At 37.5% G+C, this 17810-nt stretch overlaps 1 protein-coding gene and 1 pseudogene across 1 annotated transcript in view; one reads left to right on the forward strand and one right to left on the reverse strand.

Annotated features, from left to right (window-relative positions):
* The window catches only part of Tacr1 (tachykinin receptor 1), a 165373-nt gene that overhangs the window by 133961 nt on the left and 13602 nt on the right, over nt 1-17810 (reverse strand). The gene's annotated exons all lie outside the window — the stretch shown is intronic.
* On the forward strand, nt 224-1256 carry LOC104867276 (annotated as a pseudogene).

A 17810-nucleotide genomic window follows, 5' to 3' on the forward strand; every position in this document is an offset into this window, starting at 1 on the left:
TATATATATATATGTATACATATAATTTTAAGAGATAGATCGGCAAATTCTGCGCGGGCGCACTTCCAACGTTTGAAAGGAGGGTGGGGTGTCGTCCCCTTTAGCTGATGCAAGAGCCTAGTGCGGTGCTTGGAAGAGTACCGGCGGCAGAAGCGCTTATGTCGGGGTCTGGGGCTGACCTGTCTCACTTCCCATTCATGCCGAGCACTCTCAAGCTGCAGCCATGTCAAGGGATGAGATGATTTTTGATCCTACTATGAGCAAGGAGAAGAAGAAGAAGAGGAGGAGGGAGGAGGGAGGAGGGAGGCGGGAGGCCCTTTATGTTAGATAAGGAAGGGGATGCCCAGAGAGAAGAAACCCAGCCCTCAGAAACAAAAGTAGTGGACCCAGAACCAGCTGAGGACATAGATGTGGAAGCTGATGAAGAGGACAGTAGGAAGAAAGATGCTTCTGATGATCTAGATGACTTGAATTTTTTTGATCAAAAGAAAAAGAAGAAAAAAACAAAAAAGATATTTGATATTGATGAAGCTGAAGAAGGTATAAAGGATCTTAAGTTTGAAAGTGATAACCAAGAACCAGCTGAACCAGAGGATGACCTTGATATTATGCGTGGCAATAAAAAGAAGAATGTCAAGTTCTCAGATGAGGATGAAATACTAGAAAAAGAAGAAGCTTTAGAAGATGAAGACAGCAAAAAAGACGATGGTATCTTGTTCAGTACGCAGACAGGCCCTGCTTGGGCAAGCTCAGAGAGAGACTACAAATAGGAAGAGCTACTGAATAGAATGTTCAACATCATGAGAGAAAAGAATCCAAATATGGTTACTGGGGAGAAAAGAAAATTTGTCCTGAAACCTCCACAGGTTGTTCTAGTAGGAACCAAGAAAACTTCTTTTGTCAACTTTACAGATATCTGTATACTATTACATCGTCAGCCCAAACATCTCCTTGAATTTTTATTGACAGAATTGGGTACAAGTGGTTCTATAGATGGCAATAACCAATTTGTAATCAAAAGAAGATTCCAACAGAAACAGATAGAAAATGTCTTAAGAAGATATATCAAGGAGATATATTAAGAAGATATATCACTTGTCACACGTGCCGATCACCTGACACAATTCTGCAGAAGGACACCCAGCTCTATTTTTTACAGTGTAAAACTTGTCATTCTCGATGCTGTTGCCAGTATCAAAACTGGCTTCCAGGCTGTCACAGGCAAGTGAGCACAGCTCCGTGCCAAAGCTAACTAATTTGCTCATCACTGATTTTGCAAAGCGTTTTTCTGAGGAATTGGCTGGACAGGTTGACTATCAAAATGGATATATCATTGTATTAAAAACAAGATAGAAAAGCTGCCAGGTTATTTGGTGAGTGGTTGGTTGATCTGAAATCCTTGCCTATGCTCAAGCTGTTGACATACTTATTGCCTACTTTAACAACTGTCAGAAACATGATGGGGTAAGGAAGTGCTTTTTTAATCGTTCATAGACTTCTGTAAAATGCAAGATAAATTAAAATTATTATAACAGTGAAAAAAAATTTTAAGAGATGATATCTTGTTGCTATATTTCCTAGGTTGGCCCTGAATTCCTGTGCTCAAGCAATTCTCCTGCTTTAGCTTCCAGAGTTGTTGGGACATACAGACATGTGCCATGCCTGACTTTGGAATTTAACATATGGATTTTGGTGTGTGTGTGTGTGTGTGTGTGTGTGTGTGTGTGTGTGTGTACAAAATTTAGCTCACAAAACTGCTGGTGGGTCAGTTTTCTATCTTCTCTCGTAGACATGGTACAACCCTGGTTAAGGGGGCAGAAGAGGGGTAGGCATTGCTAAGCTTCTTTCAATCAAGTGATAATTGCTCTATACAATGGCATAAATTTGGTTGTTAACCTTAGTACCCAATGCTATTGTAGGTTTTCATCATTTCATCTACTTTGCTTGAGCATTGTCCTGCAAGCATACAGCCTTGAGAGGCTTTGTCAGAGATTATTAACTGACTGCTGGATTAACCTTGAAGTTCCAGTGACCAAATATTTGTTGATAAATGAGAGATTTCAGAGTCCTTGTCAGTGTAACTCTATCACACCTTATCATTGTCAATTCTATTAATGCCTCTTTGTGTTACTTTCGGAATCAGGAAAAATAACTAGGGGTCATTTTCTACCTACGAAGTTGGCTTTTGATCTGCTTGACAAAACTAAAGGAATATAAAAAACAAATGAGGTTTGGGAATGACTGGAGGAACTTAGTAGCTGACTTCTCTATAATGAAGCAGGTAAAAAAAGGAGGAAAACAACTCTTTTTCTAACCTTCACGTAGGGGTGTGCCTCCAGCAAACTCTATGATGAGTTTTCTACGATTATACAACAATTACCTATTCTTTGAAATTGAAAGAGTATTCATCATATTTTCCCTTCACCAAAAAAGAACATCCTCTGACTTGGCAATGATAAGATTATATTCTTACATAGAGAGAAAGGCAGAAATTAGAACTCCCTGTTCTTATGCAAAGAACAGTTCTGTAATGAGCTGTCTTACCCTACTCCATGTTTCAGAGCCTTCCCTGAGGACAGACAGCCTGATATGCTAAACAATGCACTGCTGGTGACTAGGCTCCCTGGTGAGGGCTGCTGCTGAAGCTGAGGCTCAGGAGAAAACATTCATTCTCTTGCCTTTGGACTCTGGAGCTTCACTCCCAAACTGGTGGACTTTTCTGTCTTGGCTCCCAAGGTGTGTTTCCCTCCCTGAATTCTGTGGTCTCTTTGGAGGAATTATACCCCAAATGCCCCCATGGAACACTGGGCTGGCATTAGTGTTGTGGTATTCACTGTAACACAGAGAACCACTGTGTATTCTTTTTCTAACATTCCTCTCCTCAGAGCAGTTGCTAAGTAAGCCCACCTTTGCTAATGACAACATGGCTGCTGAGTGAGGGAGTGTTATATAAATGCTCCTTTTTAATTCCCCATAATCCATGGCAATGTAGAATAAATGGAGAATGGCTTCTTTTTCCATTTTAATTGCATTAATTCTCCCCACTTGTGAGTTTTTATAATAGTTAGAGGTTTCATTAAGATGTCTCCCTGGGAAGCTAGATGGATATGGATTACTATGGCTTCTATTATAAATGCAGATCTGTTCTCAGTCCCTCAATTGGGGCAGAGGAGAAGGTGGAGCTAAACACAGGCTTTTATAAAATCAATTTGGGAGCCTTTATTGATTGATCAGAATTCCACTAGGTTATTGATCTTGATTCTGAAACAATGTTTGCTTTGAGGCCACTGAGTGTCAAGGTCCAGGCAAGTATCTTTGAAAATGGCTTTCTGCATCAGAAAAGTGTTCAGATATAAATGGCTCTAATCTCCTCTATTCAGAATACATTTATTTTTACAAATTAGGTATTTGTGCAGTTGTATTTGACTGTCAGTGACCCTGGGGAGTTGCTGGCATTTAGATATGGGGAGTCAGGGATGCTGGGTGCCCTGCATGAGTGGCAAAGTCTTGCATGAGGAAATAATGTCCCACATCCCAAATGATTTTGAATGTCCTTCCAGATATTCATACAGGTTAAAAACCTAAAACCTAACCTACAACCTTACCTAAACCACTTGATTTCCACATAAATCAAGTGACTGTTTCCTATTGCTTCTTAAAAAATCACAAATTTATTATTTTACAATAAATAATTTCTGGATGAGAGTCCAGAAATGGGTTTGCTGGACTAAAATCACCATGTTGGCAGAGCTACAATCTTCCTGCACACTGGGGGGAATAGCCATTCCTTTACTGTTTCAGATTCTAGTGACTGCATCTTCAAAATGCTCTCTGACCTCCTGTAACTCATGTTCACTTATAAAGACCCTTGTGATTATGCTGGACCTACCCAGATAGTCTGGGATCATTTCCCCACCATAATACCTGTAATGGCACCTGCAAATTCGCTATGCCATGTAAACCAACACAGAGCACCCTTCCTTATCTCTGGGAAATATATTCCAAGAAACCTTTGGGGTAAAGCGTTGGATAGTCCTGAACCCTATTAAGCTATGTTTTGTCCTTCTGATACTGTGATAAAGTTTACAAATAAGGGACAGTAAGAGATTAAAGATAATAACTAATAATAAAATGGAAAAACTATAAAATAGATTATATTAATATAATTAATAAAATTAATATATTATATCATTATTCCAGTAGTGCATTGGGGCCATTACATAAAATAAAGCTTACTTAAATACATGCGCTGTGATACCATGAAAATTGATCTGATAACTGAGACCACTACTGAGTGATTAACAGCATATACAAGTGCATATGCTGGTCAAAAGGGTAATTCCCATCTTGAGCAGAAGAGCATGAAGTTTCATCGTATTATGCAGAACAGTTGCACAGTTCAAAATGAATTTGCTTATTTCTGAAATTTTCCTTTTAATTTTTTCAGACCACAGTTGACTGGAACTGTGGAAAGCAAAAGGAAGGATGAGGAGGGGACTGCTGCATTCATAAATTCTGGGCATTGGGATGCAGGCATTTTTGGGTGGCCATTATCCTGCCCCCTACAAAAAGAGTATTTTGAATGTTTTTTTAAAATATGGCCTGGACTTTTGAGTAGCCTAACTCATATATAAAATAAAGAATGATTTTATTTGTTGTTCATTACTAAGAACTGATCTCCATTTCAGAACATCATGTTACTAAAAGCAGCATGGTTCACTGTATTTAGGTTGCCAGAAAAAAGAGTAACGAAAGAAATCTCACTCCTGTATTTGCCTGCAGCTGTTGCTGACAGATTCTTTTTATTCTAAACAAAGGTATAAGCCTAGTACACTTCGCTTCTATTCTAATGTGTGTGCCTGAGCATTTCCACATTTGATTATAAATCGTTTTTCTCTCATCTTTTATAATAGTGTTAGAACATTATATAGATTTTCCCCTTCAAAATGTATGTATAGGTAGAGTATAAAATTTACATTTTATTTTAGTACCACAAGGGGTTATATAATATTTGTTGTAAAAAAGTAGGGCATTAAATCTCCTATGTCTCAGATCCTTATTGCCCTTCTCATTTGAGAAGAGTCTATTGCCACCTATGCATTGGATTTCACTCCCTTCAATCTCCTTCAAAATATATATGAAACCTCTGTTTGTTATGGTTATCAAGCACTTTCCCCACTATATTTTGCATATTTGGTAAGCCTTGCGGTCCCAGAGTCATATACTTTCCCAGGAAAATCTCTAGAGAAGGCTTTTATGCTTCTGAGGTCTTTGGAGAGACTGTTCTTCCGATAGTAGGATTTCAGGGAATCTCATGGAGCCCCTCCTGATAAGACTTCTGCTTCTCCAGGTACTGATTATCATTGGGGTTTTATCTGCCATATGGTTGCAAATATTTTCCTAGCTTGATGTACCCTTCCACCCTCTCACCCCTATGGAACACACAGACTGTCTTTAGCAAAATCTCACCCTCTTATTCAAAGGTTCCCTTTGTCTTTTCTGTTTGTTTGTCTTGTCACCTGTAACTTGGTTGTGTGGTAACATCTCTTCTCCCGTTACATCCATCCCGGGACTTGACGTTCTTCCTTACACAGTCATCTACCTCAGGCAGAGCTTGGACCAGCGGCTGATGTCCACCTTGGTCCTCACTGTCGCATCTAGGCCATTACTCCTTCTTTCACCCTGAAGCTCCACTGAAGCTCGTGTTATCAGCCTGTCCCACTGCTACACTGTGTTGAGGTCATTCCCCAACTCACCTACTACTCTTTCTTTCATTATTTGGAGATTTTAGCCCCTGGATCACTGTCTTCCCTTTTGGCGAGCACAGTATCCTCATACATGATCAGTTTGAGACCTACGTCCTTATTATCTTAATTTCCAATTCTATGTGTTCCCCTCACTCCACCCTTCTACTGTCAAAATGCATTATTACCTGGAGTTTATCATCACTGATAACCCTACTATTTTCAAAATTTCTACATCAGGGCTTTTCAGTTCACATCCTTTTCAGTACAGGTCCAACGATTCTTAGTCCTCATCAGGATTTCCAGTCTGTTTACCCCACCACCTCCTACTGTCTATCACCTGCTCATTTCCAAGCTTCTCTACCCAGTTTAGACTCCATGGACAAGCCCTATAGCTGATCCTTGTGTATACCTTCAACTCCATTTAAAGCAATTTCTTTTTATTAGTGCATGTTTGCAGTTCATAATGACTACATTCACCATGGGCCATTGCCACATGTACATAATACATCTTAATTATTTTTTCATGCTCTTTTCCATTTTCCTCCTGATAAAATTCCAACAGTAATTTTTTTCCTGCTGTCTTCTCGCTTTATAAAAAATATACATTATGTTGACTGATCTGAAAATTCTTTCATCCGGGTATTGCTCCTTCAGCATTGCTTAAAGATCATAATATTTCTGTAGTTGTATTTGACTCAACAACTTTATAACATGACTGTTTTGTAGCTTCTCAACCTCACCTTCAGCTGATAATCTTGTTTTTCATTTCACCAGGAAATTAGAAACAATAACAATAGACTGTGTCATTTTAGCATTAATTCTATCAAGTATCTTCACTTCTACACATAAGTGCACCCTCTTTCCAGCTAAAATGTATCATTCCCCCTCCCCACCCCGTAAAAGCCAATGCTGGGCCCATTTCCATTTGCTCACCCAAAAGTTTTGCTCCCCAATTTTCCCCTTATCAGCATCATACATTTCTCTCTCTCCCATTCCCTATTCATGCCTCTAGCAAAATACATTGTAATACCTTCCCTCCTAAACAAAAACAAATTTAAAAACTGATGGCCCCCTACTTGCTATACTTTTCACTTTTTCCCATTGATAGCTCTACTTCTTCCCTCACAGTCTTCTGTTAGCCCACCCCATTCATTCTCTTACACGTTATTAAAGCCACTTTTACGTCAGTAATCATCTCTTTGTCATATCAAATGGTCCAGACTTTGTCCTCATTTTCTCAGCAATTTATGGAACAGTAGATAACTTCCTTCTTCCTAAATGTTTTCTTATTTGGCTTCCAGAAAACCCTATCTCTTAGTTTTCTTGACTCACTGGCTGTTTATTTTTGGTTATATTTGCTAGTTCTTTCTTATTTTCCTTATGTTGTAATTTGGAGTTTCCCTCAGCCCAGTCAGGGCAACTATCTCTTGCTCTTTTCCCTGGGTGACTGCACATAGTTCAGTGATTTTACTTACATGTCAATAATTCCCACGTTTGTATCCTAGCTCTTCCTAATCTCCCAAACTCCAGATTTACAAAGCAACTGCTTATTAATGTAATATCTCTATTTCTCTTTCTGACACCTGTCTTACACTTACCAGAGCCAAAATCATACACCTAATTTCTGCTCTTGAATTTATCTTTTCTCCATTCATCCCTTCTTAGTAACTGGAAATGCTATTCTCCCAGCTGCAGTCACTTTTGATTGCTCCTTTTTTCTTCTTTTCCATATATATCCCATCAGCAAATTCTTTTATTTTACTTTTGAAATATATCCCAGATCTGATCACCTCTCACTGTCTCCATCATTATGTCATAGTTTAAGCTACTGAAACCTTTCTCATGGGGTCACCATAGTTAGGAGAGCTCCTAACTGGTCTTCATGTTTCCACTGTTGTCTATTTTCCACACATCAGTACGTGAACTTTTAGACATGTAGATATGATCATATTCTTCCCTGCTTATAATTCTCTAATTAGTTCTCCTCATATACACAATAAAATTAAGATATATCCAGCTGTGACAGATGCTTACTAAATATTCATGTGTTGTCCTACATTTTCCAGATCCATTGTGATTGGGCCAGGCAGTGCCTTTAGTCCTTGGTAATGAATTGTAAGGAGACAGAATGTGCATCTCTTTTGGACAGGTTAAAGCTCATGGATACTCCTTTCTTCCTATAATATGGCAACTAAAAAGCTCAGATTGAGGCAGCTGAGCCACAAAATGTAAGTTTGCAACCAACTAATTTTTTTAGGACACTGCAGAGAAGAGAGATTAGACTTGCAGTAGACTTAAAATGAATGAACTGTGCATTGTTAAGCCATTGTAATTTGTCAGTTATGGATTATGTCATAGCCGACTCTGGTTAGTACATGTGATCTACATGGCCTTCTTCTTTAACCTCATTGGCCTTTCTCCCTATGTCTCATCTCAAATCAACCACCTAGGCTTTACTGCCAAGCCCACTTCTGCCTCAGGCTTTGACACTAGTTGTCCCTTTGGTCTGGGAAGTCCTTCTCCAAGTTCATCACATGGCAGGCAGGATCCATCACATCATAGAGATCTTTGCTCAAACATCATCTCCTTTTAAGGCCTTTTCTCTTCTCTCTATTTAAAACAGCTTCCATTTTCCACCACCGCTCTATACGCCAACTCTTTTCAATACACTGCTTATCAATACTCAAAATGATACATTTTGATTTCTGTCTATCTCACTAAATGAAGAACAGGTCTTTTTTATGGTTGCTTTCTGCTATACCCTTAGGACCTAGAACAATGCTTCGTACATAGTTAATATGTGTACTAATTACATTAATGATCCTGATAATTTAATTCTTTCTTATACTGTTTCCCTTTGTTATTAAACTCTTGTCACTAAAGAGGTAGATGATAATTCTCCAACCTTAAACGGTTCTAGTTTTAAAACTTGCTTTGCCTAGTGAGGTATTTGTGGCCCTAAGTTGGAAAAAGTGCTAATATGTGACTACTTGCTTGGCCGGCCTGTGGAAGGATGAAGGATACACAGAGCCAAACTGGGTGGCTCCATCATCCCTGCTGAAGCCCGGTGAGACCTTTTGGTGGCTAGTAAGTTCCAGACATGAGTGAGCCCAGCAAATAATGAACTAAACAACGGCTATTTCTGTATACCCCTGAGATCTTATGATTGCTTGTTACACAGCATTATCATGGCAAAAGATAACTAATATAACTGGGGCTCCATAACCAGCTCTTGAATGAATGTGTACAGTGAATATGTAGATGTTCTGCAATGAGTGTGTGGATGTTCTTTCACAGTACATTTTGCCTCCTCTTCTCTAGGTTTGACTCATGTTCATTAAGTCTCCCAAGTTAGTAAGCTGGGAGAAATCTGAATTCTTTCTTCTCACTCATTCCTAATCCTTCTCCCTTCCAAATATCTAAAAATATCTAATGGTTTACTAAACCACATCATTCCACTCTCTATCTGTGGAATTTTGTTTCTCCAGTTGACACTACTAATCATATTTTACCTCATATTATAGTAACTTCTACTGCTATTAATATAATTTAAACATGTAAATTTATAGTTAGAGCAAAGAGTGAGGGGTAATTTTGAAAAATTTCTTTCCCAAATTCTCTTGAAAAACACCCAGGAAAAAATAAAAAAGGAAGGAAGGCGGCTGGAGATTTAGCTCAGTGGTGCTGCTGCCTGCCTTACAAGTGCAAGGTCCTGAGTTTGATCCCCGGTACAAAACAAAAAACAAAAACAAAAACAAAAACAAAAAAAAAAAAAAGGAAGGAAGGAAGAGAGAAAGAAAAAAATCTGTCTTAGTTACTTTACTTTCTTGTATCTGGGATAAAATATTCAACATGCGCAAGTTAAAAAAAAGAGAAGTTTATTTGGCTCACAGTTTGTAGAGGTTTAAGTAGTCTTGGTGGCCTCTAAGGCAGAGCAGCATGGCAGAGGGTCCTGGCTGAAGAGGCTTGCTTAGGGCATGGTGTGGGAAAAAGAGCAGGATCAAGAGATGAGGGAGTAAGACTGACTCTTCTAGGCTACGCCTCCAGTGACCCATCCTCTCCAGCCAGGCTTTACCTCCCAGCATCACAGTTAGCTATAAACTCATCAGTGGGTTAGTCCACGATGAGTCCCAGGGCCCCATGATCCAGTCACCTCCCCAAAGCCCCACCTATGAGCACATGAGGCTTTGTGGGGACATCTAGACATGAACTGTAACATAACCTGAGCCAAGTTCAATAAAGCAAACAATGACAATGAAAGTGAGTATACTCCAGACTATTGATTCTTAACTGTCTGATGTAAAATTAATTTGTGATTCCTCACATAAAATGTTAAGCCTATTAAAAGTAGATTAAGTGGATCTGACATTATTCATGTGGTCACTCATTCTTCCTCTCTTGCTCTCCTAAGTATGAAATAATGGTTGGACTCATAGTGACAATTGCAGTAACCCTCAGTTTATCGTGCTCACTGTCAGCCTGCAGTGAGTTTCCATTATGGAGGCACCATTACTAGTTGGGATGGTAGGGAATTACAATCATGTTTATGAATTGTGATTTTTTTGTTTCTTCCACCTTCGGTTTAATTTTATCTGTGGAAAATTTTTTAATGCAAGTGTTGGTAAATATAAATGAAGACTATTTATTTTCCCAGTGCATCGTGCTTCCTCTTGCTCAGAGTTTTCATAAATGAGGTAACTTTGTCTAGAGCTCTTTCCTTCTCACTTTATCTCATTCCTCTTAATTAGTTAGAATTATACAGAATAACAGACATAACAGAATAAATAACAGAAAATCTGTTTAACAAGGGCTTAAAGAAACAGAAATTCCATTGCTCTTGGTAACAAGAGCCCAGAGCTTGGCCGTGTGGGGCTGGGATGTGTATCATGGATATACAAAGTGATGCCAGTCTCCTTCTCTGATTCACAGTCTTTAGTGAGCAGGGGTTGCTCTTACCCATAATATGTGCTTCTAGCTTGTAGGTCTTGCACCTGGGTTTCATAATTTTTCTTTTTTTGTACCAGGGAATGAACTCGGGTCCTTGCGATTGCAAGGTAGGTGGAGGCACAGCGGAGCTAAATCCCTGGCCCCTTGCACCCGTGTTTCAAAGCAGGGAGAAAACCAAGAGGTAAAAAGATATTTCTCTTCATAGTTGTTTATGTTTTAATCAGGAAGAGAAGCTTGGCCTAGATGTTGCTTACAGCACTTCACTGACTCACACCCTATCCTATGGCCTGTGCTCCCTGCATCACTAGGAGGGGATGGCACAGGAGAAGGGAATCAAAAATGGCTTTTGCATAGCCAATCTACAGTGTCTGCCATGGTGTCCACCCCTGACACTCTGACTCCTAATTTCTATTCCTCTTTTCATCTTTGCCAATAAGGCATTCAGATAATGTGGATTTTTCTCGTTGTATTAATATTCCTTACTAGAGCTAAAGATGATGTAATGATGCATTGATTTGAATAATCATGGAGTAATGCCTTATTAATATCTATTTCTCCTGCTTTACTGTATGCCCCTTGAGAGCAGAAACCATGACTGATTCTTACCGACTCTTTTAGACTTGCAGTCAGGGTATATACTCTGTAGGTTCTGTATAAATATTTAATCACATTCACACAGCATGAGGGTGTTAGGTATTAGTAGAACCTAATAACTGCCACTTCAAAAGCAAAGTGGTGATGAAAATAAAACATGCCAAGCTTGATTTATACTAATAATATGTTAGAAACCAGAAACCTATATGCAACAGTGACATTTTCATCCAGAGAAAGATTTGTTTATATTTCTTCCTCAGTAGTATTTATTTACTTGCCTTGTTCATATTGTTTATAGGAATGGAGAGTCTAGCAAAATATTCAATGTAGTAAAGGTAAAGCTTAATTTTAAAAAATTGCAATGTTTATTTTCCACCTCTAAATGTGAATTACTGGGATCTTAAAAAAGCAGATATGTCGATTATAGGTTTGTCGCTCAAGCTCAAAATGCTGTACTGTTATTCTTTGTGTATCTATTACATTTCCCTGGGTTTCATCAAAATCTGTATCTGCTTGTGAGGATGATCTCTCCTGGGGCACTGTGTAATGTAACAGAAACAAGATGGACCGTGGAGCTCATCCTCTCCCTGTAACAAGGAGCGTGGGGTCCCTGAGCACTGATGCTTTCCTGGGGCTTGGCTTTTGCAACAGCCATGCTGTGCAGGGAGCGTGCCGTTGGGGTTCTTTCCTCACATTTATAGTATTCTCTGGCAAGACTTCTAAGCTGAAATCTCCAGACTTCTTCTGGACCCTACTCCCGCTGGGTTCCTGAATCAATAACTTCTTGTGTTATTTTTTTCCCCTTTGCTTCACCTAAAGGGCTTTGTAAAAGCCCTATGTTACTAATTGATGGATAAAGAGAGAAAAATAGAGAGGTAGTATCATTTAGGAAATTGATAGGAAGAAAAGTTTCTTAATGAAGTTCACTTATTTCATTCAAGAGAATAAATCTTAGAAAATACTTATTTCACTTTTCCCTTACTGCTTTTCCCCTACCCTTCCCTCCTTCCCTACACCTTTACCCCTTTTCTTCCTATTTCACATTGTCAATTTTATCATTAGGATCTTATGTACTATTATAGTTTTTCACACCAGAGAAACTCTTCGGTATTTGAGAAAAAGAGAAAAATGGAAATATAGTGTTTGTAAATGGGGAGGGTAGGAGGGGGTGAAGGAAGGGCAAGGATAAGGGGAAAAAATGAGAACCAAGACCTGTCATGTAAAGGTACAAGATCCCAATGATGACTGTAACTGTACTGTATACCTAAAATATACTAATAAACTCAGTGAAAGAGAGAGAGAGAGAGAGAAGAAAATGCTTATTTCACTTATTCTTAACTCTGAGACCTAAATTTGAAAGGACAAAATAAAAAATGAAGCTTATAAAGTTGTAATGTACAGCAAAGATGCAAATAACATACTGTATTAGCAAATAAATGTAGAAGTGTGCTAAAAAAAAAACCCCAAAACAAGACATTAACCAAATACTATTTGCTTCCGGAGTTCTAAAGGAGTTGAAAACTAGGAAATTATGTAACCAAAAAATATAATTGGTAAATAAAATATCTAGATTTGATTAAATCTCTTAAACTAGGTATTGAATTGAAGATGTCTCTTTTAACCTACAGGCAGCATACTTAACAGTGATTTTTGGAGAAACACTCTGGTTACAGTTAGGTATATGAAAAAAATGCTCACAATTATCAGTTTTAACAAAAATTATTCTGAAAGATCTAGTAAAAAAGAAGTAAAGGACACACGTAGATATAGCAACAACAACAACAATAACAAAAAGTATTTGTAGGCTATATGATTATCTCAGGAAAACCTGAGAAAAATAACTGGAAAAACATTCGAACCTTGGCTAATGATGTTCATTAAGATAGCTGGTTTCAAAACAACTATTAAAAAATCAGTATCTTTTATTCTTTTATTTTTTTCTCATTGAGTTCATTGGTACATTTTAGGTATACAGTACAGTTACATTCATCATTGGGATCTTATACCTTTACATGACAGGTCTTGGTTCTCATTTTTTCCCTCAGTATCTTTGTAATGAACCGATAATCTATTAAAAAATGGAATATGATTGCATTTTAATTAGCGACCAAAATTTAAAATTATATATGTATATATATATATATATATTTGTAATTTATATTTGATGCGAATAATAAAATAACATAAAACTTTTAAAGAAATGTGTAAGTTCAAAAGAAGAAAAACACAAAATTATATAAGAAAGCATATTAATGCAAAGATGCACCATTTGTACATTGAAAATCTTGATATGGCAACAGTTCTCTCAAGTAATTTTGAAATGTAATGTGCCTAATATATTTCCAGTGAAAAGACTTTTCAATAGAGGTATTTTAAATAATAAGTCCAGAGTTTAATCAAGAAGGATAAATGCCTACTATATAGTATTACTCTATACGAAAGACTATTGAAAAAAATTGTCATATTACAGGTTTTCTGTTATATGAGAAAACTGAAAAAGAAAGTCAATCAAAATGGAATAGTGATTATTAAGAACGGAGAAGGATGCTGGGGGAGTGGGGAGGCAAGAATGGAAGAAGAGTGGCTGGATGTGATCAGTATACATGTATGGAAATATCTTGCAGAATTTTATTCATATCTATAATTCATGTTTATTAATAAAAAGAGATCACATAAATTTTAAAAAGAGACAGTCTAAGTATGAATAAAATTCAAAGATGATACCTCAAATCAGTAAGAAAATGATCATTTAATAATGGCATTTGGACAACCTGATAAACATATATGGCATTTAAAAAGGTGTAATCTGAGTTAAATTATTAATGTACAGAATTTTTAAGAATGTGTAAACTATAAGAATAGATAAATTTATTTGTACATATTTATTTACTTACAGGTAGAGAAACCTCTTTGTAAGGACAGTATCAAAGAGAGAAACAAGGTTTTATTTTAGTGAGGGTGGCTGAATATAACTACAGAAAATATTTAAAATAATCCCTGAAGGGAGGCTAGCAGAATAGGGAAAAAATAAGAACCGAGATATGTCATGTAAAGGTACAAGATCCCAATGATGAATGTAACTGTATTGCATATCTAAAATGTACCAATAAAATATATTAAAAATAAAATAATCACTGAAAAATTCAAATTTTAACCAGAAATATTAAAAATATTTTCATCATAAGACAAACAAAACCTAATATCCTTAATAAAGTTTCTGTAAGTCAGCATGGAAATTAAAATTCATAGGAAGTAGGGAGACAGAGTTCTCAAGTAGGAAGGGGATGAAAAGATGGAAGGGAGAAGGGGAGGAGAGGGGGATGAAAAAAGAATTAAGATGTGTTATGTACATACACCAGATCCTCCTGAGGAACGTGATCATTGTGTACTGGAAACACACGCTAATAAAAAATAAAAACAAAAAATTACACTAGATTACATTAGAAAGATCTGCTAAGTAATTCACAAAATGAAACATAAAGGGATAGTATATAATACTATACTCATTGGTAAAGAATGCAAACATAAACAACATTTTTAATCTTCAAATTGGATTTTTTTTTCTGAAATCGTTAGGAATATAAGCAAAACAACAGGGCTGTATGTCGGGGCTATGTATTTTGATTCATGCTGCTAGATAGCTTATGTCCTCTGATGACCAATTAGCAGAATGAAGCAAAAGCCTGAAAATGTCTCATACTCTGCATACTTTTCTTAGAAGAATTTATCCTAAAAGTCATGCATGTGTGCAAGTTTAGCTAAAATATATTGAGCATATGTTATATATCATAGCAAAAACTAGAAAATCTGTTAAATCTAAGGATGGAAGATTATTTAAATTGTCATACTTTATAGCCATTCTTCATGGTTTTATAGAAGAAAATTTATTGCATGAGATATTTCTTATTATAGTAAATAAGAATGAAATTATTGTATATGAAAGGACTGCTGTAGGTTAGAATGTGAATATCCCACAGAGGCCTGTGTGTTAAAAGTTTGGTCAGTAGCTGTGGTGTTGGCAGGAGGCAGTAACTTCTTTGGGAGGGAAGGTCTAGTAGAAGGAAGTTAGGTCATGGGAGGCAGGCTTTGAAGAGGCTACGGGGATACCAGAACATTTCTGCCTTTCTTTGCTTTTTGGCTGCTCTGAGGTGAATAGACTTCCTCTGCAATTTGCTCTTGCTGTGATGTACCATCTCGCCACAGCACAAAGCAAGAGGGCCAAGTACCTATGGATTGAAATCTCGGAAACTATGAGCCAAAATCAACCTCTTCTCTTATTAAATTGACTCCTCGGATATTTTGTTATAGTAAAAGAGAGCTGATTAAGGACAAGATCCTGAGCATAAGAAAAAATGTCCTGGAATAAAATAATTGATGATAGTGCTGTTTGAGTAGTTACCTAAGGGTTGATTTTGCTTTTTTTTCATATTATTTTAAGTAGCTAATTCAGTTTAATAAGTATGTAATATTTTATAGTTTTAAAAGTAGGTTCATTAAATATGATCTGAAGGGAGCTTGAAGTTGTGCAGATAATATTCAAGAGTAAGTTATTTTTTCTCTGCAAATGTAGTTTAAGTTTTTATCTAAATAATGAACAGCCTCCAATAATGAGATCTTGGGATCCTTCTGGGTTCATTGCTTAGTCAGAATACTACTAATTTTATTTTTCAAAATATTGTTATATAAATGTTTTCTAGTAAGCAACATTCTTCATCTGTTCCTTCTCTGATTTTTTCAGTCATTGACACTTACTAAATTTGCGTTATGTTCAAAGTGCTGAGGAAAGGCTGGGAGGCTTTTTTTTTTGGCCAGATGTAGAGAAAAAGGGAGAAAGGAAAAAAAAAAATTTAAGTTTCCTGATGAAGTGTGGGTCCAGACTAATCCTGGAAGAATGCCCGGGTCTTGGAAAACTGGCGCTCACCTCAAGATTGTGAGCAGCACAAATCCACTGGTAAGGATATCAGTAAGCTGAAGAATAACTTTGGCCATTGCAGCAGTATTACAGTGCTTCCCTTAACTCCAACCTCCTGGACCCTGAGGACTAGCTAGAACTGTGATCCAAAGTTACTTTTTGATGATGATATCCTTCCAAGTTATAAAAGAATTATATGCTTACCAGGGCAGTTAGTGACTCACAAAGAAATAGAAAGAATGGAGAACATTCAACCTTATTTCATTACCCCAACACAAATGCAGGGTTCACTGACACCTCAGTGCAGAGACAATTCTGAGAAGGTCTTCCAGCAGCAATGTGGGGTCATGACAACAGGCTCCCCAGTATTCTCCATCAATTCCTTCAAAGGTACCAGGGGCTATTTTGTGAAAGGACAACTCTAAACATTGCTGAATTACCTAAATTTCAGTACTCTTTCCATCCCATACTGACCCAGTTTCTAGGACTAAGTTCCTCATAATTCTCTATAATTTTTCCTGCTCAAAGTGTGAGTAGAATGAACATCTTCCCACTTTGAAATACAAATGAGATCTTAGAGGTATAAAGAAGCCCCTGCCATTTCCACCTTAGACTGATTTTAATCAGCTGTGCTTCTCTTGCTCAATTTAATTTACTAAATTGGATTGGGCTATGAAGAGAGCAAGCAGTAATTTGGGATCCTGCCTTAATGAGGCAAGACTTGGAGCTCCTCGAAGCAGTCTTGAGCTAGCTATAGTGTTACTGGAGAGAAACTTCCAGAAAGGAGGGGAATGACATCACTGCTTTCTTTGCAGTCTGTGTAGCTTTGTAGGCTGGCAGTGTCTTCGCTGAGACACTAAAAATCCATGAAGGTTCTAGTTTTTCTGATATTCTGGCTGAATCTTGGACATACAACTTCCAAACCCTTCATTCCTGTAGCTGGGAAGAGAAAAGAATGTTGGGAACAGATTTAAATGGTAGTGAGCATTCAGCCACAAAGTTTTACATATTCTGGTCTTTTTCCAAAGAGCTCAGTTAAGTTGTCAAACCAACAAGGCTGTGTCTACTTGTGTTCCCATCATGAATTCTAGGACATTTTAAGCCCCCTCTGACTCCCTGAGACTACTCAGGAGAGTATTTCAGCTGTTTATAGGGTTCTCTTTTGTTTTAACAATTTCAGAGTCAGACAAATCCTCTTATGAAAACATATTAATTATTTTAGAGGACGTTCCTCCACAGTACAATAAAATTAATATATCATACAAGGTGGGCATTTAAGCTTCTGCTCCTAATCTCCTCACATGCCACTAAATGTGCACATGAGGATTTTAAAAATTAGTGCCTCAATTATATTCTATGACAGGACACCAGAGGGGAGGTTGGCTTGCCCATGCAGCAGCCTCTCTGTAGGGCTCAGAGCAGCTGTGCAATAGCAAAGATAGCTGCTTATCAGTCCATCCATGGCTGAGGGAACTGGGCAGAACTCTTAAGAACAGAGTATAATTTAGGGCAGGGGATTTAGCTCAGCAGTTCAGTGGCCTGCCTTGCAAGTGCAAGGACCGGAGTTCAATCCCTGGTACCGAAAAGAAAAAAAAAAAAAAAAAAAACCA

This window comes from Fukomys damarensis, unplaced genomic scaffold (genome assembly GCF_012274545.1).
Source record: "Fukomys damarensis isolate Sample0158 unplaced genomic scaffold, DMR_v1.0_HiC HiC_scaffold_2, whole genome shotgun sequence".
In the NCBI taxonomy this organism is placed as follows: Eukaryota; Metazoa; Chordata; class Mammalia; order Rodentia; family Bathyergidae; genus Fukomys; species Fukomys damarensis.